The following is a 27,584-nucleotide window of genomic DNA, read 5'->3' as shown; positions in this document are numbered from 1 at the left end:
CACTACTTTGCCACAACTCATGCATTTGTCTCATGCCGCAACTCAAATCTGGGTGATGCTGAATGGAATATAGCACTTTTATAATAATAAATAGTGAACAACCGATGGACAATATTTTTTAAAGATGCTGTTTTGGACACTGTATGCTCATTTTTGTCGCGGGCCACATTGTAGTTTGCCTTGGAGGGCCCTTATGAATATTGGGAAACAATATATATGTTTAATCACCTCCACATATTACATACACAGCACACAACACATTGATGAATAACTAGTTTTAAAATCAGAAGTCTACAATAATGACAATTATTGTGGATTACAGATGACAATCATCATGTAACTTGACATGCTTGATTTGCTTTCACGGGCCACAGAAAATGACGTGGTGGGCCAGATTTGGCCCCCGGGCCTTGAGTTTGACATCAGTGCTGTACACAATATAGGATAAACTACAGTACTTACTACTAATTCAATGTGCATTCTGTCACGTTAGCGAGGTGGTAGGTAGAGGACCCCAAAAAGCAGGGAGGCAGGAGGAGCAGGGTGGGCTGAACAAAATGTATTCACAAAAAAACACTTGCAGGGTACCTTGGAGAAACTAACTAAAATACTCCAACAAAGTCCTGAAAACCACAGGAAACCAAAGTGACAAAAACCCGATGACAGGAAGTACACAGACCCACACTATCATCCAACCAAAGACTTACAGAACCAAGGGGACTAAATACAAACAAAGTGACGAGACAACGAGAAACACCTGGACGCAAAAGGTAGAGGGAACTGATTGGTTAAACACAAAGGACCCGGATGATGAGAACAGGTCAAGACAAAAAGGGCACGAGGGAACAAAACCAAATGTAATCTTAACAAATACAAAAAAACATAACGCACTCATCTTAATGTATCCATGGCCAGCAGGACACAAACGCCACAAAATGGTGAAAAGGCATCTTTCAAAAGCGTTTCTATGCACTGTAGCCTCATTTCCAAATTGTAAGCTTGTTTTTTTTTCGTGAAAGCACAATATTTCATAAGCAGCAAGTGCATTGTATGTGCAAAGTAATCATCTGTTATCAAAAGGCTGCAAATTTCCTCATTTATTCCGTTTGAATGCGATGAGCCACGTGATTCTTTTCAAATAAATAAATACATACATACATAAATAAAGAAATAAAACAAACGGGAAAAAAATCCTTTCTTTCACGCATGGGACCTATTCATATTCAAGGGTAACCAACTATTTTCTAACATGACAAATAGAAAGAAGCAGCAGACTCCTGCGTAACTTGTGACACTCTCATCGTCACGGCGATACGTGAGGTTGAAGAAGGCCACCGCCAACGTTTGTTAACAAACATCTGCTGCCACGCTTCTCCTCTGTCGTTAGAGATTAATGACTTGTTAAATAAGGTGCTGCTGCTTGTGCCGGAACACTGGCAATGTCAGAGAGTGTTTGCCGTCCTGGAAAAAAAAAAAAAAAAAAAAGAAATACCATACATGCCTCGGTTGTTACTTAGCCATTAACGGAACCTAAATCGGGTATTCGCTGTGTGACTTTTGTCAGAGGAGCTAACGAGAGAACAGACACCTCCACAATTGCCCATTCAATTCCCTGGATTAGCTCTGAATTACACGTCATAGAAGATAACCTCTTGCATGTACCTGACCTTTAGCTTTAAAAACTTTTTTTTTGCAGAATCTTTCGAACGGCAAAGTTAATGACCATGTCCTTGACATCATGCCGACAAAGATGATGCAGGGTCACACTGAGAAAAATGTGTCAAATTACAGAGAGGTGCTAATTTGAAGAAAAAAAAAAGTGATCCATAATGTTGAGAGGAAAAAAAAAGTGAAACTAAAATAAAGTCAATTTGATTATGAAGGCATAATATTCTCTTTTTTTTTGGTCACAAAATGAAAATGAATTCTGAATTCTGGTTGGATCAAATTATTCTTTTACATTTTAAAAAGTCAATTTAAACTTCATTCTTGTAAATTTACTACTCTGAAAAATATTTACATGAATCTTGCTGTTTTTTTTAATATGAAATGTTTTGTCTGAATTGACTTTATTTTCACAAAATCGAGACTAAAATAATTTCGCATGAAATTACAAAACACATTTTCCCTCAGAAGATGAAACGCAATTCTTGCCAAATAGCAGCATCCCCAAAATCCTTTTCATTTATAGTTATGCCTTCAAGAAAAAAAAAACGCTGGGATTGAGGAGGTTGCGGGGATCGAAGGAGTTAATGAAACAGGAGAAACAGCACCCTTCTTGAATTTGTATTTATTTTTTTATGACTTTGCATAACTCGCCGTGAGTGTCTGGACTTTCATCACCGGAGACAATCGATACGTCCGACGAGTCAATAAATAAAGTCAGCCACAGATCACTGGTTGCCACAGTGATGATGCATCGCTCCGTTAATCCCGCCTGTTGGCCAGCCAAGGGTGGCTGGACGGACGCTGCGCTCCGCAAAGCACTCCGTCATCCCGGAAAAGGAAGGCTGGCACCGCCGCCTCCTTTTAACGTGGCGCCATTGATTCCATCAAGGCGAGTCCCACGCTGCCCTTTGTGGCGATCACCTTGAACAGTTGGCTGCCGGAGCCCAAAGTCGATGTCTAACTTCTACTTTGAGGCCTATCCTCGCAGGGGCTGCGTGTTTTCTCAAATTTTGTGTTTTAGGAGAATAAAAGCACGGCTCGTAAATTGAAATTTCATCGCAAAATTATTTTCTTTCAGTCGTACAAAAGAAAAGAAATGAACTCAAATACAGGTTCATCTTTGAAGATCGCTGGCAACCCCGCTCATATATTCAAAATAATTTGGAACGTTTCACATGTTGTTGAGAGAGACTTTCGGCATGATTTGCTTCACAAATTTTTCTGCAGGCGGCGGGATCGGCTGCGGTTTGGGATTGTGGGCCTTGTCTGGGAATCACAGGTAAGATGTCAGCGCATCAAGTCGAATCCTTCCACTTTAAAACGTACCATCCTTACGTGCTCAGTACCAAATATTTTGTTGTCACCAACCAACTGTCAATTTTTTTCATTTAAAAAAGTGTTTTCACATGGAACTGGAAGCTAAACCAAAAATGTTGATGAAAGCTAAAAATGCAACATCAAGTTAACTAATACAGTAAACTTATTAATTGAAAAATTCTCAAATATTCCAAACATTACAAAAAAGTCTGAATGAATACTCCAAAAGCATCCATTTGCCGTCTGCATACAAGTGAAGACCAAAGAAGCTGCACAAGTGAAAGTCAGATCACCACACATACGCAGATTCAATTATAAGCAATATCATCTCATAAGCCCATGTCTGGGCTCCTATGGAAAAGGCACCAATTGAGGACCTCCGCTCTAACCTTTTAAATAATTCACTATATTCCACCTACTCACTCAAAAAAAAAAAAAAAGTTCATATTTCATAGCACAGCCATGAATATGCACTTATTTGCATTGCCGCAGTTACCAGTCTTGCATTGGGGAGCTCAAACTTTGATCCAAATCTGTCAATAACACACACACACACAACACACACACACACACACACACGCGCACACGCGCACACGCTCTCTCTTTCCTGCGCTACCTCCTTCTCGTTTGTTTCTCAGCCAAAGTGCTGTGATCCATCCTGCGAGAGTTACAATGCATGAAAGGCATGCTAAGTTGTCCTTGAACTGCTCCTCCCAGCGGGGATCACGCGGCGTTATGTGGCTCATCGGCGTCCCCGGCACGCCGTTAAAGACAGCGCCCAACGATAGATGAATGTCGCTTGCTCATCAAAACCGTCACCGCCCTTTCCCCGGCGTCATCGCCCCCGGTTCAACTCATGTTTGACATGTCTGACAATGAGGCATGCAAAAAATAAAAAATAAAAATATTCAAGCAGTGGAGTTGGAATACGAATAAAACAAGTATTTGTTCATGTTTTTTTGTTGTTGATGATTTAGCCTTGATAAACCACTGCAATAAAGTCACAGATGGTGGAGTGTTCCACTCACCTGACTTCACGGTAGGCAGCGTGGGTTCAGTTTCCACTCCATGATTGTATGAATGAGAGTGTGCAAGGCTCCAGATGATCTAGGAACACGGGGGCCTCTAACCTCAAATTTTAGGGCCGCAAGTCGAAATGTAAGGGCACACATTGTCACAACTTGAAAAGTAAATATTCATTCCATTCATTTTCACAATTAATATTTCAGGACCTTCTGGATATATTTTAAATAAGTTGTTCCATCGGTACAGCTTCTGGAGTAAAATTGTAGCGCGATATACAGTATAGATGCCGCACGATGTGCCAAAGGACTACATTTGTCTAAATGAAATGCCTCGACTTACTCCAATAGTTCCTTGGCACTCGGATTGCTTTAGCCTGAGCATTAAAACAGCAAGTAGGTGAGTGTTTGTCAAATAACTGAAAATCAGGGTTTTTTTTAAACGGAATAGGCGAGTTTGCAAATGCTGAACTGTATTTACTATGTTTCAATGTCCTTCACTCCACTTCGAAAATAGTACTGCAGGAAATTGTAAAAAAAAAAAAAAAAAGAAACCATGCACAATGGATGCATTGGTCAAAGAAAAAGATGCTCACGAGCCAATTGAAACAATTGATGGAATCATCCATTCGAGAGCTATTTCTCAGTGACAGCCCCAGTTACAATAATGATCTGCTGAAGTAGAAATAAAACCTGGAAACACATCAATACAATGTGACTGCAATCTTCCTTTCATTCAATTTGCGGCTTTTTTTCCACCGTCGACTTTTGTGAGTAGTCAAAGTTTGTGTGGGGGCGGATCGCCACAAGGACTCCTGCCTGTGTGTGTATCTGAGTGTGTGTGTGTGTGTGTATAGCTGCAGGTCCTACAGCAACAACAGCGATGCCAAACTGCTGGAGGACCGGAGCAGCACTCCCACTCCCAGCTGGTGAGTAGAAGGGCTGGGACGGCAGTGGAAGGATACGGCACGAGCGCCAGCTTGCTTTGGCAGCCCGATATCCTCATGGACTTCTGCACTGGAATATTTATGTGTTTGCAGAATATCCATGTAAGAAAAACAAAGCAAACCATGCCGTTTTTGTTGTTTTAATAACAGGGGCCTACCATGAATTATTCAATGCAAATAGATACTTGTTTGGGATTCAATTCTTTATTTATTTATTTAAAAAGAAAGCATGTGTATAGTTGCCATGCAAGACTAGAATGCCTCAAATCCAACCACTTAAAACTCATTCAGTACCAGCCAATTCTGGAGCGAGTCTGAAAAGACGTTTAAAAAACGTCTTTGGGAGTGAATGAGTTAAACGTCTCAATTCAAGACCAATTTCCACGAAAGCCTTTATGCTGAAAAAAAAATTTGAGTATTGAATTAACTCCATTTTATTTCATAAAGTGCCTGCACAAGAGCTCGATATTCTACTATAAAAACGTACCTGGACCCAGTTGATTTTATTTGCTCCATGTACAGCACTTTGTATGCAGCGATGGCTTTTTGAAAGTGATTAAATACAGTTGAGTTGAGTTATTTCATGCAATCACTTGACGTGAAACTGATTGAATTCAACAAAAACTTTTGTTCAGTGCAGTGGCCTTTAAACGCCTTCGAGTGTTGTTTATGCGCTCGAGAGTGGAAGCCATTTTTTATGAGAGTGACCTACAACAGCAATAATATGACAAAAAGTGTTCAAATGGCTTCTCGCGTCTACCCGATCGCACTCATCAGCGCAAATAGCGGCTGCATAGCCATCAGGCTGCAAATGTCTCCTCTACTCTGCACTTATGGAGAGCTAAACAGTACATTGGGTTCCTTTTTCCTCGTCTCGTATGCATGAAAAGCATGTTGCGGAAACACACGGAGATCTTTCATTGAGCACAGAAATGCTCCTGACCCTTGGTTGATGTTACTACTCTTTTGCTTCGGTTGTGGCCATTTTTGTCACATACTGACAATGCACAACATTTTTTAAAATTCTTTTGCGCTTCTATGACTGTGTAAAGTTTCTATGTAACTGCAACATCAGTTATTTTCATCAGTACAAAATACGCATACATTTTTAACCCCTCAAATACCAGTTGCACAATGTGTAGTAAGACTTTGCAAATCTGCTTTTACTTTGGCGAATGATGACCAGACAAGCAAATGAATCATCCATCCATCCCTTTTCTGATCCCCTTTAACCTTAATGGGGGCGCAGGGCGTGCTGGAGCCTATCCCATCTGTCTTCGGGCAGTAGGCGAGGGACACCCTGAACCGGTTGCCAGCCAATCGCAGGGCACACAGAGACGAACAACCATCCACGCTCGCACTCACACCGAGGGACAATTTGGAGTGTTCAATCAACCTGCCATGCATGTTTTTGGAATGTGGGAAGAAACCGGAGTACCCGGAGAAAACCCACGCAGGCACAGGAATCACATGCAAACTCCACACAGGAAGGAATCGAACCCGATACCTCTGCAGTGTGTGCTTGACGTGCTAACCACTGGACCACCAAGCTGTCGCAAATAAATCAGTTTCCAAAAAAGTTGGTCATTATTAATATATTTTCAATCAATATATTTAAGCCTTTCATGTACCCTCTGTTCCGATAACATGATAAGATGTCCACTGTAGTAACCGTTGTCCCTGTAAGGGTTAAAGAGCTGAAGGTGGAAATTAAATATTCAGACAAAAACAAAAAAAAACACCCGCATTTTCTATACATTTGCTTCAACACAGCTACCGGTAAGTTGCTCCAAACGAAAATGGAGGTGGACACAATTGGCCAGCATAGAGCCCAGAGGCTTTACGAGCGGATTTGCACACAAAAGCCCACTGTAGCATATTCTGCCCTTCATTTGTGTTCCTTACGAGTCTTGCTCATTCGCCCGTCATGCCCTGCGCTAATTAACGAGCGTCTCTGTGTTTAATGCAGGTATCGCGAGCTGTTTACATCCGCGTGGGCACAAAAGACGATTTTAAAAAGAAATATGACAGCCAGCACGGCCCGCCGCTCGTAGCCATCTAATCACCAATTAAACAGTAATCACTGAGAGACGAGTGCGTTGATACTGTAAACCAATAAATTAGGCATACATAATTAATGCCGGCGTTATGAAGTGGGTGGGAAAATCGCGCCGGCTTCTCCAACTGTGAGATGGCGGCTGTCTTTAATGCGAATGATATCAACACCTGAATCTCCCTTTATCGCTTTTATGTTATATACATGCATTATCATTGTCAACAACGACATCTCTCTCAATCAGAGTGCTCTCATAACATGTTGCTCTTGAGAAACGCTGACAGCGGGAGGGAGGACAGGGGGGGGGGTGAAAAACATTTAACGATAAGCAAAAAGCTGATAACAAAGATAAGGAATAATTAATTGCATTTGCATCCGTGCACGCCCCATAGGGACAAAATCGAAATGAATCTGAAGGCAGTGTAGTTAATATAATTGGACGAGAGTAAATAGAAACGCGGGTGAGACGCATGTTCCACGAACAGAAGGTAAATGCCGATAGGAAAAGAAAACCTATTTGGGCAGCTTGGTACCAAATCAAACGACCCGTGAACCGGTGCAGGAAATTGTCCTATATGGATTTTTCCACGTACAGTTTTCTAAAATCCAGCCGACTGTGAGAGCTCGAAGGTGTCTGTGATTTGTGGGTGGGATCAGCAGAATGAGGAAGAGAATTGCGAGCGTGCTTCTACTGTCAACTGACGTTTGAGAGAAATATTGGTTGAATGTTTTCTTTGGGTTGGCCTGGTGGTCTAGTGGTTAGCGCGTCGACCTCACAGTGTAGAGGTACCGGGTTCAATTTCAGCTCCGGGCTCCCTGTGTGGAGTTTGCATGTTCTCCCACGGGCCTTAGTGAGTTTCCTCCCACATTCCAAAAGCAGAGAAATAACGTGAAGGCTACTCCTATTTAAGTTAACAAAGGGCAACTACATGCCATGTAGCATTTATTGTTTTTATTATTTATGTAATTCTTGTCGTTGGCATCCATTTGGAAGTCGGCGCTTGGACCAGCAGTGAAAAGCCAACCTTGAAAGCAATTTTTCTGTGGTATAATATCAACCAAGCATGACTTTTAAACACATCGCTAAATTACATGAGCAATGGCGGCTCTAATTCTATAAATTGCTGTTTAGCATAGCGCATGCTAATTTACCATTAGAACGCTCAAACTGAACAAGTGTGTAAGGGATAATCCAACCAATTCTATTAAAAAATTCACTGTGCATCATTTACATGTATTTCAAAAAATAAATGAAATGATATACATGGCCCGCAGGGAGAATGTTTGCTATGCCATAATTTATAGATTGCGAAGCAGATCAAGGTCTTGCGTGTCTCTTAATTGCGCGAGCAGACTACATTATCATTTTAAATATCGCGGCACGTCTTTTTGGATCAGCTCTTTAGGGCGTCCGACACCTCGACGTGTGGCACATTTGACACGCGACGTCAATACGAGGAATATAAATGAGACGCACTACGGTGGATATAACATCATTAGCGCCACAGCAGAATGGCTAATAAGCAGCACAACCCCAAAGGAAAAAAAATGGATCGTCTAATCCGGTGCATTCATTTCAGGAAAAATAAGGGTTTCTCCGGCCTTCTGTGCTTTTTGTTTCCCTCCTCCAGGACCAGAGTCCTGTGGCTGTTTTATCCTCCGTGACACCATGCAAATCACCTCACGTGTATGGGGCAAATCACATTAAACCTTTCATGCTGAGCCAAGTTACAGACTCGGTGATTGTGACCTGCAACGGAACAATAGCCAATTAGGAAGTGGTCCTGAACCTCACCTGTTGATCCGACAAATTATTCAGTTCATTATTCAATTCATCTGTTGTGATCAGGCCCATTTTTTACTCAAAAAGTACAAGTGGGTTCATGTGGACCCTTCATCTCTTTGAAGGCAAGCGAGTCTGCACAATCGAGGGTTTGTTTGACAAACGGCCGTCACGTTAACAACTTTTAATGGGCCGGCGGGGTTCGTCTGAGCTCCAAAACCGACAACCACAAAAAAAAAAGGCCAGTGAAAGAAGAATCAGTCTTCACTCTTCTAACATCAAGTAGTCTCTTTCATCACCGCCGTCTCCTACCTTTTCTCCAGCAACACATTGTAAAGTTGCTCCTACAGTACAGAACTTCAGCCATAGCGCTTTTATGGTTTTACTAACAACCGGCAAGGGAACGAGGACCCAAAAATGCATGTTTCAAAGCACAAAACAATAACCCGGCATCCAAATGAGCCGACAACTCCAAAGCAAAAAAGTTTGGGATGAAGTTTAATTAAAAAAAATCCAACAGAGAAGCAAAGTAGCCGCATGCTGCAAGATCCTGAGTGCATTTTGTGAGTTTGCGACAATTAAAAGTATCAAACAGGCTATTAAAGGAAGTGACAAGTAATAAATGAGCACTCAGGTGTGCATATACAAAACCACTCGGAGACAATACTGAGCTTATGTAAAAGACGGAAAATTAAAGCCGCGATGAAAGATTTTCGGAACCGCCCATTTTGAAAAGACACCTCAATTTAAAGTTTATACTGCAAAACAAAACACAAAAGAGAGACAATTACACATTGCGGACCTAAACAACCGCGTAGCTTAGCCTTCCACTGTAAGTACGATAACCCTGAAAAAGAAGCGAGAGTCCCAGTCATATCTTCTTTATCCTCTGTGAAAAACGAGTGATATTAGTGCTGCAATGATGAGCTGAGAGGAGTTTAGATTTGTTACTGAACCATATCTTCATCTGTTGTGTTTTATACTGCAGGCACACCAGAAAAAAACGCGTAATGTGATAAAAAACAAAACAAAACTGTTGTATTATTTTCAATTACATCTAGTCCTGACACAATTGTATTTTTTTTAAACGCACAATGTATTAATATTTAAAAATACAGGATACAGTTGTGAAATGTTCACGTTTGAGGCAAACCCTTTCGTTGCATGACTGACGTGAACAACGCCACAGACGCAATTTTAACATTCGTGACTTCGATTCCATTCAGTTAGTGTCGACGTCATGCCGGCGACCTTAAACAAAATAAAACAAAAAAAAGTTCAAGGACCTCCCAGCAGAGGGCGTCCGGTCAAGGGCTCGGCTTATAGAAGCATTCTTTTCCAAATCAATATCCCGGCAGCCTGCAGCTTCGAAAGAAGACTAATTTCATTATCAATCCATGCAAGTAATGATCTCATTAATTCACTCTTGAATCATTTTCAGCTGAGTGGATATTAACCTTTTGCTCGTAATCATTAATTTTCTGCCGTAGAGGTGTGGCCGTGTTTGTGGTGCAAACAACACAACAAGTCCTGACATTGAAGGAGCTCCTGCGTGGTGCGTACCAGCTGACTTCTCATGCTCCGATGATCAATGCATCGATCTGCCTCGCAAGTGAGCTAATCTCTCACCCCACACACTAGCTGGCTTGTGCCCCAAAGGTGACGGGCATGTGTGTGTGTGTGTGTGCGCGCGGGTGCATTTCAGGGCTTTTGTGGTTTGCTCATGCATAAATGTTGAGGACAATTATCATGCTCTGAATACTTTGCAGAAGGCTAGCAGGGATTACAGTGCGATTTGACTTCACTTCTTTTCCGTCTTAAAAAAAAAAAGACTGCCTTGTACTTTGAAAACGGGCGTGAAGATGGCGATTTATGCTTTCCTTTCACCTAATTATTTTTCACCAACTAAAAACTGGAAATTAGGAGGGTTTTCTTTTTAAAATTCATCGTCTTTGTCAAATCTCAACCTGAAACTCGGCTGTGACCAAAAACTCGAACTTGTCTTTAAATGTGAGCAAATGTGAGATGCTAGTTTTTGAAGGGGCTTTTTTTTCCCTCCAATCCAATCCAAATCTTCTAATGTGCAGGGTGCTTCAGATGGCCAGAGTGAAAGTAGAGGCACATTTTTGCCTGGTGGATGGGGATTGTTCATGTTCGGTTGTTACTGTATGCTTACTTGTTGACTTGGAAAAAATTGTTCTGTAAAGGGGTCCCAGTGGTCGTTTTAGGCTTTAACTCATTCCCCAATCGATTGTAACAATAAGGTTGGGGTTATAAAGTTCAGGATGGATTGAAAGAAAAAACCCTCAATAACATTATTTCAATACTATTTTAGGATTTGTTGTTTACCAGGATGTGCGTAATAGGAATACAGTATCTTTATTTTTTTGCCGAAGTAATTGTGACAATTTTTTTTTGTATATTGATAATCATTTATTTTTAAGGCTCATGTTGGATGATGAGTTTATTGATCGAAGAATTTAAGGAAGGGATGTGTACTGTATCCAAATTTGCTGCATGTTATGCTCCCTAAACTCTGCAAATAGTTGACCGCATTGCCATGTTTCAAATCCGACCTCACAATCCACATAAAAGTTTTTTTTTCTGCCACATCTCTCCTCTCTCTAGATCTCATCCTTGGGGTTTGTTTGTAGTCCCCCCCCCCCCTGCAAAGAGGGCTCACAGAGGTGTCAGTAAAGTGGAATGATGGAGGTGAGGCCTCATGCGCGGGGCACTGAAAGCATAGACGGGAGCATACAATGCATTATGTAGTATATGGACCATATTGTATTAAAATGCAGCGTGCATCAGCGGCAAAGATGCTCGCATCACAGTTGGACGCGCACACTTGCGTGGACAGATGTGTGCCTGTGCGAGAGAAGATTTGCGTCAAGCTGCTCTTTATTACCTCTCTCAAGTCACACGGGGCTGATGCAAAGGCATGGTCATTATTAGTCCTGTGTTTTTATGTCAAAAGGAAGCTAATGATGAAGCAATTTCACATGAATTAACACGACAGCTGAGACAAATGACCACATTTAAAATTTCTATATAAAAACTGGATTGCCGGAGAGCAAAAACAGTGTCGAAGCACAAACGCCATTCTATTTGCCTGATGTGGCCAAATACGTAAGAAACACTGCAGACAAGATGATGTCAAAATTTCAGACTTTCCTTACATCGCAAGCATCACCGATTGGAATTTAAAAAATTGAAGACTCGGTGCACATGGCTTGGTATGCGACAGGCCAAGCTTAAATGGCACCCTGTGGTGCTCTTTCCATATTTTGATGCCAACAGAAAATTCTTTCAGATATCATTTTTATGGGCGGTGACAAGAAACGCCGCACGTAACGCACGGACGCCGTCACTGCGCCGAAAAGAAATGAAATCCACCCTCTTTATGTAGAACAGTTAGCAACTTTGCTAGCGTGTTTGCTTTTGCGTTACCTCAATTACCTTTTCTGGATCTCATCCACGCCAAAAAACAAAAACGATCCAATTCTCACTTGTACTCTGAGTTGCTGAGCGAATAATAAATAAATATATTAAAAAACCCTCCGACTGAATCCTTCATTGACAGGAAAGACATCAATGCGTCGTTCCTCCAACCTAGCGGTTGCGGCCGGCATCCCGATGCTGACAGAGCATAAATGAGGCGGGCGCTCAAAGACATGTCAAATTCTGGCCCCCAGCAAAAGCAAACTTGAACGAGCGTAACGTTGCAGAGCTCGCCAGAGACGTACAGTCGGTGCATACAAACATCAATAGCTGCTCACACTGCCGTGGTAACATCAACATTGCTGTCACATTTTACCGGTGGTACTAAAGGGTTTCAGGGTATTAAAGTGCAACCGGGAAGAGGGTGGGGGGAACAATAGCCTTGGATTTATCCCGATGGGAATATGGCTGGAGCTGCTTTCGCGTAATGAACCTTCTCGGGATTAAAGTATCCACGCGGGCGTGCTGCCAAAACAACAAGACGTATGATAATGCGGGCAACAAATGAGCCCATCTCTGCATTGCAAACGTCAATGTGCTCATTTTTAATCACGAAAACACAAAGCGACTCTTGTCAAGGAGGATTCGGCCGTGAGGCGAGCGGAAATAATACAGACGCATAGAGGAGGAGACAGAAAAACTCCACATGGGAGATTTAAAAGCATATGCATTTGCAGCAATATGTACCAAAAAAAAGGGGGTAAAAGAGTGAGGAATGCTTATCATTTAATTGCGTAGGAAGCTGTCAGTAGGTGACATCAGCTCATATGGTCAGATGAAACAAATACTAAAAAAGAAAACAAAAAAAATAACAATGAATGTTTCATGGAAATATGGCACAAGCAGGAAGTGGCGGCTATAGGGAGATGGGGAAATATTATTTACATTCATCATAATATGACTTTTGTCGGGACCACTTTTATTATTTCAGCTAAGAATTTCCATTGTGTTGCTTAGAACTTTACACGGGAAAATTTAGTGCATGCGGATGTATGTTGATTATTGCAATACATTTTATATATATTGTGCTTTCCAAGCCACCCAAGGGCAGTTTACATTAAAACAACACGTAAAAAAAGGACAATAAAAAGTAAAAGCAGTAAAAGAAGAAGAATCCAAACAACACACATAAACTAAATAAGCCTTGCTGTTAATTCCTGTAAATTCTTTCATGCACCCTGCAAACTGATAACATGATTAGCTGTCCACTGTAGTAACCGCTGTAGTAAAATCAATCATTCCGACTCACACTGCCAGTGATGTTGTATTTCTACATTTGTCAGTTTAATGGACTAAATCATAATGTCAATTTCTGCCAATAAGAGCTTAAAAATGATTCCAAGGGAACGAATGTATTTATCATTTCCGCCCTCCCTCCTACCGACAGCTGTTACTCCAATTAGTACCGCAATAACGCATGGAAAATGTTTTGAAATAAATGAACAAGCTCTCTGACATTGTCAATCAATGTATTCTGTTTGTTCTGGATTCTAATGAAACCGTGCAGGTGGAATTAATGAAGCATCCACATGGGAACGCGTGTCAGGGCGTGCAACGGTGATTATTTATAATCACGACCGAAGTTAACACCCATCGCGGCCACTCCTTCCGTGAAAGGAGGACGACGACACGCTTTGCCGTTCGCTGTGGGCCAATGAGTTTCACATTGTTTCTCGGAAAAACAACACCGAGCTGCGTGAAAACGGTCAAAATTACCCCAATCACAAATCCAATGTGCAATTACCTCCAACAAGGTGGTTCTGAGTGATTAACGACAGAGTTAACACCGAAATAGAAACAAGTGACTTTAAGCCATCATCAAACTATTTTAATGGGTGACTTTTCGCTCATGTCACATGATTAACATTCATAGCGATGTGAAAGGATGTTAAGCGGTGTTCATTCTTAGGCTGTACTTCGAGTGTGACATGGAGTGAATAATTGACATGGAAAGACTGAAGTCAAGTGTAAATAACAGCTCGTGGATGTTCAATGATTCATTTTTTTGAAATCAGATGTATGCCTCACTCCTCCCCGCCGGTCTCTCCCCAAAAGACCCTCTGTTGTTTTAACAGATTAAATAATGCAAGCGGAGCTTTTCATGAAGTGGGTCGTGCATATCGTTGTCAAAACCGGGGCGCTTTTGTAGCGAAGGTCCAATTATGAGATTATTTTCTTCAAATTGAAATACAGGAAATACACAGCTGGGGGATATCATTCGGCCAGTCAAATGGTTGATTTCGGAGCGGTTTTGCGAGGGGAGCAAGTGGGTGCGTATGAGACAGGCAAGCGGTGAGTGATGAAGCTAGTCAGTCAAAATGGTTCACGTCGCACTTGAAAACATTCAGGAAATCTGAATACAGTCAAACCTCGGTTTTTGAACGTCTCTGTTCTCAACCAAATCGGTTTTCGACCAAAAGTTTTGAGTTTTTTATGCCTCGGGTGACGTCCGAAAATCGATTCTCAAACAAACTGAGCGCACTTGAATGTGCCACTTGACTCCTCTCGCCTTCCTGTCACCAGGAAGCGAGGCTTCCTCGTGTAGCGTTCCATTGCGAGCAAACATGTTCAATAAAGATTTTTTTTTAAAAGAGCGTGGTTTTGGTTTTCGAACTGCCTTCTGGAACGTATTATCGTCGAAAAAGTAGAAGAGGTATGACTTTACCAACTTATTTGTTTTAACCAAATTTTCTTCCACAAATATGTCAGTTTTCCAGTGTGGGGAAGTAACAAGAAATATTGTTGCATCTGCCAGACGGATATAAATATTTGATCATGAATTACAATTCATGCCCTACATGACAATGTTCCTGATCTGGGCTTTAAGACATTTTACACAAGGGGAACCTGTTTAACTTTTAACCGAGAGGCCGTGTGGTAGACGCGGAGTACGCGTTCAACAAATCACCTTTCGCGGCAGTTTGCGTCAGGGCGAGGCGTTCAGGCGTTGACACAAAATCAACGGCGTCCGCAGATGACGAGGTCAAAAGGAGAGGGCGGAGGACTATTAATTAAAAGTCAGTGCGCGATACGAGTCGAATCGGGGCCCGTCCGCTCCTTTCTCGGCTGACAAAGAATCATTACGCCGGATGTCAGCGCAGATCAATATTCTGACCGGGTCGGAACCAGAGGTCCTCGCCCAAACTTGTGCGCCGACTGGAAACCTGAAACGGCGTTCTGGCTTCGGGATGAGGTCGAGTCGACGTCGGGCTCAGACGGGCCCGATGGCTAGATTGCACCGGCGAGACATCATTAAAAGTCTTTCTTACCGCTTTGCTGTGCATAATTCATACACGGGCCGTTGAAATATAAATGTTGCCGTGTTGCAGAAAGTCTGCGAGGCGCGAGAATTGAGGCGGGTCCCCCGCAACGAAACGAAAACCAACCGACGAGGTGGGCTTCAAACGAGAACGTAAAGCTGAGCGGGAAAATCTGCTTTTCATGGAGATTCGCTTCTGTGTGGAGAAGTAACGAGCACCTTATACTTTGCCACCTCATCAACATGCATCTTGATGGACTCCTGGACATTTTTAAAAGATGTTTTCTTTTTTTGTGCTGGCTGATGAACATGTCTGGAAGAACCAGGTCTCTGTGAGCTCGAGACGCCTTTCACTGCAAATTATTCATTTGTAAAACATTTGTTTTGGTCATGAATAACACAATGTGAGTGAAAGTTTTTTTCGAGAGCGAGCTGTCCAAGAAAAAGCAGAACCAGAAGTGCACCAGGGGTGATTTGAAGGCCAATTCTGCAGGCTGTATATTTTATCTCCTTTCACAGAACTTTAAATCGGGAATTTAAGATGATATCGCATCATTTCGGTGAAGTCCACCATCTTAGTGCCAATGTATAATACAAAATGCCATAGAAGGGCTAACAAAATTTGGATGGAACAACAACAACACCACATGTAGACAACCCATATAGCAATACTTGCATGTATATATTCTTAATCCTCTGCATACAACTAATATTACTGCTGCACTGAGAATCCCGGGCTGCAGCAGATATTATTGGAGAGCTGAGATCCTTTTCTTTTGGATTAGGTCATGCAGTTTAAATAATACAGTGGACCCTCGCTATAACGCGGTTCACCTGTCACGGTGCATTGTGGTCTACATCCTGATTGGCTAAGGGGCTGTAGACCAACGTCAACAGTCTCCGTGCCTCGTCTCTGAACAGCAGGGGTGCCCAAATTTACTTTCCAAGCAACGAATCTCCCGCAATTGACCCGTTTCCGTATGTGCACGCATCCACACACGAACGCGCGTGTGCATGGATACATGCCATGATGAGCAACAGCCCTAACAGCCCCTAAGATGAAAGAAACTGAAAAAAAATAATGTCGATGCAAGAATTTGTGACTTTGAATGAGAATAATTTTTTTTTTTTTTTTCACCCAACAATTCCCCATAACAATATTCTTCTCCCGAGTTGAGCTTCACACCACAGCCCGCATTGATAGCGAGGCAGACCAACTTATTGTAATCGCCGTGCTGCCCCCGTGATCTGGATGACCGCTCGCATGACTTTCAGGATCTTTCACTCGCAGCTTGGTGCGCAGTGATCCTAAAAGAATGACTCACCGCCCTGCCTCATTTTCGCACGTGCCCTCGGAATTCCTCACAAGTTGGCCCGCTTTCAAAGCCACGCTTGAAACATGATGTGTCAGCGAGGCATCGTGTTGACGATGCCTCGTGCCAAGCATCACTTACTTAGCAGTTTCACTCCCACCAGCTGCTTCCACGCTGACGCGCAATGACGTCGTAAAAGGGGACGAAGCTAAAACTAAGTGGACGGGAGACTGATTAGTGGCGAATCTCCTCAAGGCGGACTTGAGAGCAACTTTCTCGCCTTCTCATTAACGACGCCCGTGGAGCTCATGCGCCATGATGCTCGCTCATTTTACCTTTGCTGTCATAACAGTGCGGGTGGAATGTAGCACATAATGAATAATACACCACCAGACCAACAGCGGGGTAATTACAGGATAATGAATGTACCTGCATTTTGCCAACAATGTCAGGGAGGAGGAAAGCAAAGAAGAAGAAAAAAAAAACAACTTACAATCTGCTGGAAATCTGCTCTGCTCATCCCAAGACAACTGTAATACACACTCACGCACCCTCAGAGTACAGGAAGGAAAAAAAATGTTTTTATACAAACCAAATTCCAATTAGGTTGGGAAGTTGCATTAAACAGCTTCAGCTGTTAAACAGTTCCGACTCCATTGTCGTATTTTACGCTTCATAATGCGTGACACATTTTCAATGGGAGACAGGTCTGGACTGCAGGCAGCACAGTCTAGTGCTCACACACTCTTTTACTCGGAAGCAACACTGTCGTAACAGATGGAGAATGTGATTTGGCATTGTCCTGCTGCTGGACAAGCGTTTCTCCAAAACCTGTATGTGCCTTCACGGATCCTGGCTTTTGAACCAGAACCATAACAGTCCGAATGACATGACGTCCACGATGTCCAAACGCAATTTAAAATGCGGAATCATCAGAACACTGAACAATTTTCCACTTTGCATCAGTCGATCTTACATGAGCTCAGGCCCAGAGAAGCCGGCAACGTTTCTGGGTGTGATTGATAAATAGCTTTTGATTTGCATAGTAGAGTTTTAAGTTGCATTTACGGATGTGACACCGAACTGTATTTAATGACATGGAAGTGTTCCTGAGCCCATACGGTGACACCCTTTACACATTTTAGCGATACTGCTCTAGATTCTCCTCCTCTCTCCTTGCATTAGCTACAAGTTGATTTTCCTTTTTTGCACGTCATGCACATTTGATGTACGAGATACTTCAACAGGGTGCATGCATCCTTTTAACTCATTCAGTACCAGCCAATTCTAGAACAAGTCTGAAAAGACGTTTAAAAACGTCTTTGGGAGTGAATGAGTTCAAAGCAATCGTGTCTGCAACAACACTGAACTTACTGTTAACGCAACAGCATAAAAACGGAGACATATAAGTGGAGCTGTAACTGAAAAAGAGTCCGGTGGATTTTTAGGCTCCCACAAATGCTGTATATGTGGGAAAACTAGTATCTGAGTCAAGGACCTTGCCCCGGACAATCCTTCAACATAATTGAGGCGGGATGATGATGACAGTTGAGAAATGCCGAGCCGCGCCGGCGAGGATACATCACTGGGTAAAATTGTCGCCATATTGACCCCGTTGAAAAGAATGAACTTCATTCTCAACACAGAGGTAGGAACTCACACAACAGGCAGCCCCGCGTGAGCTTTTCAATGCTGCATGTCGGGAAAACGGACGCAGCTGGCGTTGACTCAGATCGTGCATCTCGCTTCACCGTCACACGAGCGCGGCGAGAAGTCAACCGTTTTAAACGCAATAAAACTCCAGATCAACTTTGACAACACGTGATAAGAACGAGTGTCCACTTAATTGCAGTTCGAGTTGAGTAAATATTCATGCTCACAGTAAATATTGCAAGCAAGAACTTCTCAATGATTAAAAAAAACACATGATAACATGAATACTGTATTCCTACAAACACTTCTCAAACAAAGCATCCCATAAAACACAAACAAGAAAGCATTCATAAAGCTTCTTGTCGTCACTGACCTCCTAAAATCTAGCCGCCGTCTTTGTCAAAGGCCTCCCCACAATTTCCATCTGTGCGGAGCGAAAGGTATGACTGCTGCTTTGGGTTCATATCCCGGACGAGCCCTGTACTTATTCCTGGGGTGCTGTTAGCGGCCTCTTCATCTCTTGTGACCTAAGATCAACAGGGATATGAAAACCAGTTCAACAGACCGTAATCCAGTTAAGGATTTCATGCTTGCTGACAAATGTGTGAGTGTGATTTACCGTATTTTCTCGACTATAAGTCGCTCCTGAGTATAACTCGCACCGTCTATAAAATGCATAATAAAGAACAAAAAAACATATATAAGTCGCACTGGAGTATAAGTCGCATTTTGGGGGGGAAATTTATTTGATAAAATCCAACACCAAGAACAAAACTGCGACTTATAGTCCGGGAAATACGGTAAATCACACGCAGATATGCAAAATACCTCTTATAGTGTGTACAGTTCTTTTTTTCTGGAACATTTATTTTGTGCATGCAATACTTTATTTTTCTTTCTCCCCCCCCCATCCCCTTCAATTCTGCTGCTGAAGACTGGAAATTTCCACAGTGTGGGACAAATAAAGGTATTCTTATCTTATAGTCCAGAACATAAAATAAGATTGTAGCAATTACATGTTTTTCAAGCAGTGACTCACAGAAAACTGGAAGCTAATGCTGAGTTTCTCCCGTTTTGCCAAGGCTGGTCTAAATAGTCATTTTACAATAAGTGCGCAATCTAGCACGTTCCACTTCTCCAATTCTGCCTGAAAAGACAACAGCGTTCAGTTTTGACTGCAGCTGTCAGAGTCATTTTCATAATATTGTGATTGTATTTCTTCATCAAACAATTTGGATTCTCCGCTCGGTTGCTTGCCTGCTTGTGAATATTCAATTTGAGAGAAGATTCCTTTAGAATTACTGAGGCCAGTTGGGCTTCACTGCTCTGCTGAGGCGTCGCTGTCCAGATGCTTTGCGGCCCCACGGCGCCGCACACTACTGATCTTGATTAGGTGGAGCTTTGAGACATCGCGTCGACGCGCCATAGCTGCAAATAAAAAATCTGCTTCATTAAAAAAAAAAAAAAAAAAGAAAGAAACCTTCACCCCCTTACACAAACACACATGTCAATGCAATGCTCCAGATCAAGTTAGTCACAGTCCGACGTCATGCACGACTTGGCGATTGACGTTTAGCCGCCGGGAAAATCACGGCACGCTTAAGCAGTGACGGAACAACCCATCAGCTCCGCCTGTTTCACTGGCGAGAAGCCAACCATCCTTCCCTGTGTTGTTTCCACCTTTTTTCTGGATGACTTTTTTTTCCAACTGAAATGTGATGCACAAAATCGAAAATACAGAATTTGTACAGCCCTGTCTGAGGTGTCAATCCCCGCGAATTAGCCGGGATGGCGAGGGGAAAGGCGGCGGTTCCGGTTGTTCTACTGTTTGACGAAAGTGAAAAATGACGCAGTTTGCTGCTATTCCGTGCTCATATTGAGGCTTGAATAGGTGCGCGGTAAAACAATGTCAAGTAACAATGATCACAATGGACCTGACTGAAGGAGGCCGTTCCAGAATAAATGAACGTTCTTTCATCACGACGAACAAGGACTCAATTGCGGTTTCTCGTCATTTACAAACAGCCACTCAAAAAAAGACGACGCTGCCTCAGGCTTTGAGCATCTTGTCGTCTGCATTTTGTCGACCGTTACCGTCATTGGCATTATTAGTGGAGTTGCAATGGAATGCCAAAAGTCACAATTTTCAGGTCACGGTTCATTCGCATAGGGGTACAGTAAAGGAGCAAAAAGCAAAACACAATATTGCTTTCGTGAAAACGGTAACACACTAAAGGTTTTATATAATTTCATCCACATGCAACCGCTGTCGTATTAGTCGTTCAGGAGTTTCCCCGCCTTAACAAACAAGCTTGTGAGACTCCATCCAGAAATCTGGATCAAAGATTCAAGCCTAAAAAAAAAGACAGTTGGATGTGGTTATCAGCGGCGCTGTCCTGACAGTAACTTCGATTCCCACAGAACTGACCTCTTCTTTTACTCTTTGACATAGTCAAACAAATCAGAACAAGAATATAAAGCAGAACAACTTGGAAGCGGGGGGTTCTGTGGAGGTGTCGGCGTGGATTTAGTTTGATTTGCCGCCGCGATCCGTGAAGCGGAAGGCTGTGCTCAATTAAACAGTTTCCTCCGACACGCACTATCCAGTGCAGCTGGTACCAAAGCTGTAGTCCATTCACCGTCTTCTTCTTCTTTTTCTCGACACCATCGTACAATTAGAGCGGCAAAGATTCACCAGCTGTCCGCTGATTCTTTCAGCGACGTCAAAGACGACGGATGAGCTGACGGTGTGACCAAAGTCTAGCGTGAGACGCTGAGTACTTCATGTCCTTGACAGTCCATCATGTACCTCCTTAATATTGATTCAACCGGCTTGCGCAATTTGGAAAGTTTGCGTCCAGCTCATTCCTAAATAAATGAAACTCTCAAAAGAACGATTGTGTCTTCGAGTACAAAGTGTGCCGTCGAGCAAAGGACGAGGCAATCAAATACAAAGCAAGAAAAAAATAATAATTGCGTTTTGAATAAATATTAAAACCTGTGTTGACTTTTAAAAAAATCATAAAGAGTTTCTGGACTTCTTTTTCCTCACTGGCCATCCTACTTGGTACAATATTATTTAATGTCATTATATTATTATTATTATTATTATTATTATTATTATTATTATTATTATTATTATTATTATTATGTTGTTGTTGTTGTGGTGGTGTTTGATGTTTAACATTTGCATTTGCTTATGCACATCAATTTGTTTGAGCCGCATTATTTTGAAGTGCTCTATAAATAAAGTTGAGTTAAGCTTATTTGCTACATTTCCACGCCGCGTTCGTTATTAGCATTTCATAGCCGTGCGGCGGCTGCCCCCGGAGGCTCTTACAGCGTTATCTGCTCTTTGTCAACACGCGGTCTTAATTAGAGATTTTAATTAGAACCCTTGCATTAGTGTGCGTTTTAATGAACAGAACAAACACGGGAGGCAACCTTCAACTTATTCCTCACCAAGGCCACATTTGGTAATTTGATCCATATTAAACAATGGCAGCTTCATTCATCAAGAGCAGGCATGTCCAAAGTCCGGCCCGCGGGCCAAATCCGGCCCGTGGTCGAATTTCATCCGGCCCTCGGGCCCTGTCATAAAATCAGTGCCGTCTGGCCCGCAGGTTGGTCGCAATGGAACACGTGTTTGCATTGACTGAGGTCTCGTAGACTGGTGAGTGATGTTTCATAGAGTACTGCTTCCCTCTAGTGGCTAAATGAGTAATAGCATTCACTAAATGAGTAATAGCATTTAGAGACTAGAGGGCATCACTCACGAGTTAACAAGACATCACTCCGTGTTTATATTGACTGATATGTCATATTTCAAATTCCTGTTTCAAATGAACCAAAAGAAATTCTTAAGATTGTTGAAATTCAAATAAAAATGGAAATGTGAAACAGACTGGCTTACTAAAATTTGTTGAACAATATTGTTGTTCAATGTAAAGAATGTCAGCCAAGGTCGCCCCCCCGACATTTTACCACATAAAATCTGGCCCCCTTGGCAAAAAGTTTGGACACCCCTGATCAAGAGGGTTAGAAAAATCTGCTCGCTATGTTACATAAAAATCAACTTGTGGGCTTCATAGTTGGACCAAATGTTTTCAATATATGTGTGCAAATAATGATGCGCGCAGCTCTGCGGATAATGAAATATACCCACTGCGCCAACAAAGAGAAAGTAAATAAGTCGTAGCTCATGAGACACAAAAGCAGCACAACTAAAGTTTTTTTTTTTTTAAAGCACATATTACATGTTCAAAGGAAGAAGGAAACAGTAAACCATTTTCTAGTCCTACCCCTTGTTCCCCGTGGGAAGGGCTTCCTCACACTGGCTGTCGCTGTTGGTTTCATGAGCATTCTGCCTTGTGTGGACGCAAAACATAAGAGAAATGCTGGCGTGTATATTTAACTGAAATCTCATCACTTGCTCAGTGAGCAGAGATTCAAACTCGGGAACTCTCAACTGGGAGGCAGACCCGCTAACCGCAGGTTCATTGTGCTGTGTGCATGTTTAAAATGCACCACAATACACAAGGCCTGCTATAAAAGCCATACCATCCTGGCCATGTGCCACAGGACAATGCTGCGAGCCTGTTGCACTTTCACGGTTGAATTCAGACACGTGCGCAGACAACAGCTGAGACGCTAACGCCGATGCATATTGGGAGACAAAATGAAGTGCGGATGAGCAGCTGAGACTGGAAGGAAGGGGGGGGGGGGGGGGGTCAGGCTGCAGATGCTCCAACGACTACATACCATAACATGGACACGCAATGCTTCATGGGTAATGGAGATGACGCTACGGAGGGAATTTAAGGCATTCGTATGGGTCTGCTACCAAAAATAAAAAAATAAATCTGCAGGCACTTCTATGGAGCAGTTTTTGCTTGAGACATGAAGGAGAACCAACAGAAAACGCATTAACAAGTGGAAAGGGTAGAGTCTCCTTGAACAGAACTGTGATCAGTGTTTCTTTTGGCTGCATTGCTCCGAGCACAGAATGTTGATTTTGTATTTTTTTATTTATTTTGGGGGGCCCAATTAGATTCAAGCCTATCAAGCCATGTCATTGTAATTTGCACCAGCAGAAGCAATCCTGCTGTTTAATGTTACGTAGTACATGTGGCTGTTTCTTTCATCATTTTGGAACTTGGAGGGTTGGTGAGCTGGCCGAAAATAATTGGTTGGTCAAAGCAAGCCATGGATCCACCAGCAAAAACACAAAATTTGTAGCCATCTGCATTCATGACCCCTCAGCCAACCCCTAAATGCAGTAATTGGCATCTCTGTTAAGTATGATGTATTTCATCTCCATTTGCAATGTTTGATCATGTTATGAATCATCATACATCAGACGAGAACTGTCCAGCTGTTATGATTCCACCACGATCTGGATTCGTTCGAATCTACACGGACATCTGACAAAACATTCTGTTGCATTTTGGAATGGCCATTACATCTGTGATTCAAATTCCCAATCGCCGTAAAATTAGTTGCCAAGGGTCAGCCGCTCATGAAAACTAGTCGCGGAACCACTCACTGTCGAGTTCAGTCATTTCACTCGGTGTCTAACGGCCAAATTCAGTTTGATGCAGTACAAACTAATCTTTCATGCACCCTGTAGCTTGATAACATGGTAAACTGTCTACTATAGTAACCGTTGTTCCTGAAAAGGTTAAACACTGTTGTCGACTAGTTACAATAATCAACACAAACAGTTTTTTGTATTTGTCGGATCCGGTTAGAATGTGCGTGCGTGTGTGAACCATAACGACGCCTTGCAGTGTGACGACCACACACGTGTACCAATTAGGCCACGTTGTTTATACTTGCCAAGCGATGAACAACTTGCTATTTCTGAGAGCGAAATTATGCACGCAAGGTTTCGTTTGTGGCCTTTTTTTTTTTTCCTGTGGGCTGAGTCTCATTTGTATGCAGCCACTTTTCTTGGTGTGCCCCCAAGGAGAGCAGAGGTCTGTATAATGGTTATTCCATGAGATCAACTTTGAATATTTCAAAGGGATGCGCGCAACTCAGAGGAAATTCAGATCAGTACAGATGGATTAATCAATGCGTTGGTATTTCACAAAGAAAGTCCGTATTAAAAGTTCAAAGCCGGGAACTTGTTAGCCGCAGCCGTATCTCCAAGTCCTTTCGAGTGGTACACTCTCTTGTTTTCAGGTATTGACTTCTTTTTTTTTAAATAGACTACCTCCATATTGATCTGTGTAAAATGGAGGAGGGGGGTTAATTGAGGAGAGGAATCATAATAAAAAGCAGCTTGGCAACCGTTTATCTCAGACTAAATCTTTCCGCCGTTGCAGAGGTGAAAAGGCCTTTGGGCTGACAATATAAAGTCAAGGAATGGGACTGGCTTCTCGGTATGACTCAGGCTTAATTATGCTAATGTCATGACTTAAGAGTGTGAGAGCTCCATTTCCCCTGTTGAGCGTGCGAGAGAGAATCAATTAGTTGCCTGCTTGCAATGGGTGCTGCACTTTCTATTTAGCATCGGTTCAGTCCGGTCGAAATTGGATTTGGATTTTCCCCATTTTTAGGAAACAATTTATGTGACCATTGGGGAACATATTTTCCAACTGTTGAAATAATTTGTCAGTGGTAAACTGACACACTTTTTTCCCGTTGAGGCGGATGAGTAGAATCTTTCATCAAGTGTAAATAAAGGGTCGTGGCGTCATTTCAAAAAGATAAGGCTGCTTCAGAACTTACTCTTGTACAAGATTGCAGCCTACCTAAGGCGGCCGAGTTTCTTTTGGTACTCCAGACACGTCACGGTGGAGCACAACAAGGCGGCGCAGCCTGAATGCTTAATTTGCGGCCAGTGTGATGCCTCATTCGCAGATATAAACAAGTGCCGGGCCGATTGCATGCGACGTCACGTGGGCCCCGAGCCTGCGTGGAATCGTTAAGCGGGGATGGCGAAGGCTCCTTGTTAACCCCCGGAGCCAGATAGCCGGAATCTGTTCAGAAGAGACTCCAGACCTTGAAAACCGACGCGTGCATAGCAATTGAAATCATAACTCGGTAGAATGCGGCGTCAAGTTTTTCATTATCTTCTGACTCGCGCAATCGAAGCAATAAAGCCCCGTGAATGAAAATGGCCTCAGCCCCATATGAAAAGGCCCAATTAATGAGACACTGGCCCGAGATGTCCTCACTGGCGCGTCGGCTTTTTCTTATCAAAGAAAACCGGGATTCAAATATGAATATCAGGATACACCCTGCGAGCATGCTTGGATTTCTAAGTGATGGGAACTTCAGGTCCACGTATTAAAACAGGTGGCTGAAGCCTTTGAGTGCAGAAGGGGGTATACATTTGGGCCTAGGCCTAATTCATTTATGAGCATATGTGCCAATCGTCTCTTGTAAATAAATCACATCTGTGCACTGGAATAAAAAAGTTAAGATGCCAAGTTTTAGTTGGCATTTTAGGGGCTGCTTGTATGACGCAAGTTTGGCTAAAAAGGCAACCGGAGTGCGGTATTTGGCGACGAGGGAAAATGGATCACATACTGTATGCATGTGTGTGAAGAGTTGGGAAAAAAAAAAACATCGCCTGTGTGCAGCACCGCTGCTGCCTATTAAGTTGGACAGCCTACTTTAAGTGACAGTGCCAATTTGTTCCTCTCAAGTTGGGCAAGTGGGAAAAGTGTGATGGCAGCGTCCATGGAGGAAAAAAAGAGAAAAAAACCCTAATTGGAATAGGGTCTCTTCAAATTTAGGCCTCTTCCAATGTGAATAAAAATCCAATACATATCAAACATCTGTTCGTGCGACCCCAGCATAAACGCACGGATTGGCTACACCGCGTCGACGCTAGCTTGAAGTCGTCAAAATACACAGATCCAAACCGTGAACTTTAGGCATTAAATTGGAATTTGGCACTTGACCTTGCAATCTAAATACAGCCTTGATGGTCAAAATTGGGATCATGTTCCCTGTGCATGTTCGCGATTGGCTACCGTGGTGCCAAGGAACTATGTTGGAGTGAGGTGATGTAATTCATTTATTTAGGCCGTAAGACCGTCGAATAGAAAAATAGTGCTATGCCATCACTATGTGGCCTCCATCGGCAATTATGAAGCTTTATAAGTTTTAGGCTGCTGAATACTTCTTTCGTGTGTGCACTGCGAGGCAAAAATGTGACAAAACAATTTCCATTCTCATAATACAAAAGTTGTCGCATATTGAGCTCTGCTTGTAATTCTGTTACCCAATACCCAAATGTCGTTGCGCTGCAGAAACGTGTCAGTTGGCAAGGTGAAAGAGCACGTCTGGACGCGTCGGCCAAATTGGTAAGGGAAGGCCATCGCTTATCGAGGCGCCTCGCTTGTCCATAAAGAGCAAGTCATTCATTACTGTCAGCCTAAAAGTACACAGTGCTCATCGCTAATGCGAGGACGCCATCGCCATGCAGCGGATGACACAGGCCCTTGCGGATGAACGACAACAAACACCCAAAGCCTCACTTTTGGCAAAAAAAATTACTCTATTCATTCACAAGGCTGAAGTTTGTGATTTATATGCAATTGTTTGATAGAGATGGTCACCATTGCATGTATTCTAGCTACCCTATAATCACATACGGTATTGAGAACTAGAACTCGGCCAAAATTGAAAAAGCTTGTGCAGCGTTGTATTTTTTTGCCCATGCTAGTTTCTAGTTCGCGGAAGTAACGGACATTACTATGATGATATTAATATCCCAATCCTCACCAAAATCTAACATTTCTGCGAAAAGCAGTTTCGAATGAATTGCAAAATGGTGCCCGTCTATTCGCTGTTTTTTTTAGGTCAAAGCTAAATGTGCTCGTTGCTAGTTTTGCAAACGGCTATATCTCGCTATAATTGATTACTTGAGTAACTCAGCAAGCGAGTCAGCATGACTTAGATTTGTTCTTGATTTTACTGTTTGGTGCTTTGTCTTACTGTTTATTGTGCATGCTAAATCGCTCCATGTACAACACTTTGTATGTAGCGATGGCTGTTTGAAAGTGCTCTATAAATACTGTTGACTTGACTTGACTTGAGTAGGTGAT

At 42.5% G+C, this 27,584-nt stretch overlaps 1 protein-coding gene across 1 annotated transcript in view; it reads right to left on the bottom strand.

Annotated features, from left to right (window-relative positions):
* LOC127589719 (sodium channel protein type 4 subunit alpha B-like) overlaps positions 1-27,302 on the bottom strand; it is a 149,702-nt gene extending 122,400 nt beyond the window's left edge. Inside the window, exon 1 of the mRNA XM_052048982.1 lies at positions 27,299-27,302. The gene's annotated coding sequence lies outside the window, so the exon portion shown is untranslated. The remainder of the gene's footprint in view (positions 1-27,298) is intronic.
* Between the last annotated feature and the right edge of the window lie 282 nt (positions 27,303-27,584).

Source organism: Hippocampus zosterae, chromosome 17 (assembly GCF_025434085.1).
Source record: "Hippocampus zosterae strain Florida chromosome 17, ASM2543408v3, whole genome shotgun sequence".
Classification (NCBI taxonomy): Eukaryota; Metazoa; Chordata; class Actinopteri; order Syngnathiformes; family Syngnathidae; genus Hippocampus; species Hippocampus zosterae.
The sequence above is the reverse complement of the archived record's forward strand: the minus strand, read 5'-3'. Positions and strand labels throughout refer to the sequence as shown.